Source organism: Drosophila persimilis, unplaced genomic scaffold, assembly GCF_003286085.1.
Source record: "Drosophila persimilis strain 14011-0111.01,24,50 unplaced genomic scaffold, DperRS2 tig00001445-arrow-arrow-pilon, whole genome shotgun sequence".
Taxonomy (NCBI): Eukaryota; Metazoa; Arthropoda; class Insecta; order Diptera; family Drosophilidae; genus Drosophila; species Drosophila persimilis.
In genome coordinates, this window is record NW_020825493.1 from 30,637 (window position 1) to 34,040 (window position 3,404).

A 3,404-nucleotide genomic window follows, 5' to 3' on the forward strand; every position below is an offset into this window, starting at 1 on the left:
TTGCAATTGGCAAAACCGACCATGAAACCTGTGTGTTAGAGTGAGACAGAGCGAGAAAGAGTGAAATTGTTTTCTTGATGCTGGCTATAATAATAATACGATCCAGTTCAGATTCTGCAGTCTAAAAGATATGGTCATTCTCTACGATTCTGCGTTTTTGGTTTTATCGTATCTTTAAAAATGTGGATGCCACAGATTTTCGTCCTTTGTGGGGGCGGAAGGAGGTGTGGCGAAATTTTGAAACAAACTCGTCTCGGTCCGATATATTAGGAGTGTGGATACCAAATTTGGTTGCTCTAGCTTTTATAGTCTCTGAGATCTAAGCGCTAATGTTTTACTCCAAGCAAAGCCGCCCATGCTACCTGTGTGTTAGAGAGAGACAGGGCGAGAAAAAATGAAATTGTTTTCTTGATGCTGGCTATAATAATAATACGATCCAGTTCAGATTCTGCAGTCTAAAAGATATGGTCATTCTCTACGATTCTGCGTTTTTGGTTTTATCGTATCTTTAAAAATGTGGATGCCACAGGTTTTCGTCCTTTGTGGGGGCGGAAGTGGGCGGGGCAAAGTTTTGAAATATTTTTGTAGCAGTGACATATCACAGAAGTCTGGATCCAAAACATCGTTGCTCTAGCTCTTATAGTCTTTGAGCATTAGGCGCTGAAGGGGACGGACAGACGGACAGACGGACGGACGGACAGACAGACAGGGCTCAATCGACTCGGCTATTGATGCTGATCAAGAATATATATACTTTATAGGGTCGGAAACGATTCCTTCTGGACGTTACACACATCCACTTTTACCACAAATCTAATATACCCCAATACTCATTTTGAGTATCGGGTATAATAAAATGGAATACGCCGAACTAAATCAGATTCAGCAACCTGATAGATATGGTCATTATTTATGATTCTGCGTTTTTAGTTTTCTCGAATGTGCAATATTGTGGATGCAACAGATTTTCGTCCTTTGCGGGGGCGAAAGGGGGTGGGGCGAAATTTTGAGATATACGTTTTATAGTGAGATCTAAACGGAGTGTGGATACCTAATTTGAATACTCTAGCCTCAATACTCTCTGAGATTTGTGAATATCCCCAGATTTGCATCCTTTGCGGGGGCGGAAGGGGGTGTGGCGAAATTTTGAAACAAACTCGTCTCGGTCTGATATATTAGGAGTGTGGATACCAAATTTGGTTGCTCTAGCTTTTATAGTCTCTGAGATCTAGGCGTTAATGTTTTACTCTAAGCAAAGCCGCCTATGCTACGTGTGTGTTAGAGAGAGACAGGGCGAGAACAAATGAAATTGTTTTCTTGATGCTGGCTATAATAATAATACGATCCAATTCAGATTCTGCAGTCTAAAAGATATGGTCATTCTCTACGATTCTGCGTTTTTGGTTTTATCGTATCTTTAAAAATGTGGATGCCACAGATTTTCGTCCTTTGTGGGGGCGGAAGTGGGCGGGGCAAAGTTTTGAAATATTTTTGTAGCAGTGACATATCACAGAAGTCTGGATCTAAAACATCGTTGCTCTAGCTCTTATAGTCTTTGAGCACTAGGCGCTGAAGGGGACGGACAGACGGACAGACGGACGGACGGACAGACAGACAGGGCTCAATCGACTCGGCTATTGATGCTGATCAAGAATATATATACTTTATAGGGTCGGAAACGATTCCTTCTGGACGTTACACACATCCACTTTTACCACAAATCTAATATACCCCAATACTCATTTTGAGTATCGGGTATAATAAAATGGAATACGCCGAACTAAATCAGATTCAGCAACCTGATAGATATGGTCATTATTTATGATTCTGCGTTTTTAGTTTTCTCGAATGTGCAATATTGTGGATGCAACAGATTTTCGTCCTTTGCGGGGGCGAAAGGGGGTGGGGCGAAATTTTGAGATATACGTTTTATAGTGAGATCTAAACGGAGTGTGGATACCTAATTTGAATACTCTAGCCTCAATACTCTCTGAGATTTGTGAATATCCCCAGATTTGCATCCTTTGCGGGGGCGGAAGGGGGTGTGGCGAAATTTTGAAACAAACTCGTCTCGGTCTGATATATTAGGAGTGTGGATACCAAATTTGGTTGCTCTAGCTTTTATAGTCTCTGAGATCTAGGCGTTAATGTTTTACTCTAAGCAAAGCCGCCTATGCTACGTGTGTGTTAGAGAGAGACAGGGCGAGAACAAATGAAATTGTTTTCTTGATGCTGGCTATAATAATAATACGATCCAATTCAGATTCTGCAGTCTAAAAGATATGGTCATTCTCTACGATTCTGCGTTTTTGGTTTTATCGTATCTTTAAAAATGTGGATGCCACAGATTTTCGTCCTTTGTGGGGGCGGAAGTGGGCGGGGCAAAGTTTTGAAATATTTTTGTAGCAGTGACATATCACAGAAGTCTGGATCTAAAACATCGTTGCTCTAGCTCTTATAGTCTTTGAGCACTAGGCGCTGAAGGGGACGGACAGACGGACAGACGGACGGACGGACAGACAGACAGGGCTCAATCGACTCGGCTATTGATGCTGATCAAGAATATATATACTTTATAGGGTCGGAAACGATTCCTTCTGGACGTTACACACATCCACTTTTACCACAAATCTAATATACCCCAATACTCATTTTGAGTATCGGGTATAATAAAATGGAATACGCCGAACTAAATCAGATTCAGCAACCTGATAGATATGGTCATTATTTATGATTCTACGTTTTTAGTTTTCTCGAATGTGCAATATTGTGGATGCAACAGATTTTCGTCCTTTGCGGGGGCGAAAGGGGGTGGGGCGAAATTTTGAGATATACGTTTTATAGTGAGATCTAACAGAAGTACGGACACTAAATTTGGTTACTCTAGCCTTAATACTCTCTGAGATTTGTGAATATCCCCAGATTTGCATCCTTTGCGGGGGCGGAAGGGGGTGTGGCGAAATTTTGAAACAAACTCGTCTCGGTCTGATATATTAGGAGTGTGGATACCAAATTTGGTTGCTCTAGCTTTTATAGTCTCTGAGATCTAAGCGCTAATGTTTTACTCCAAGCAAAGCCGCCCATGCTACCTGTGTGTTAGAGAGAGACAGGGCGAGAAAAAATGAAATTGTTTTCTTGATGCTGGCTATAATAATAATACGATCCAGTTCAGATTCTGCAGTCTAAAAGATATGGTCATTCTCTACGATTCTGCGTTTTTGGTTTTATCGTATCTTTAAAAATGTGGATGCCACAGGTTTTCGTTCTTTGTGGGGGCGGAAGTGGGCGGGGCAAAGTTTTGAAATATTTTTGTAGCAGTGACATATCACAGAAGTCTGGATCCAAAACATCGTTGCTCTAGCTCTTATAGTCTTTGAGCATTAGGCGCTGAAGGGGACGGACAG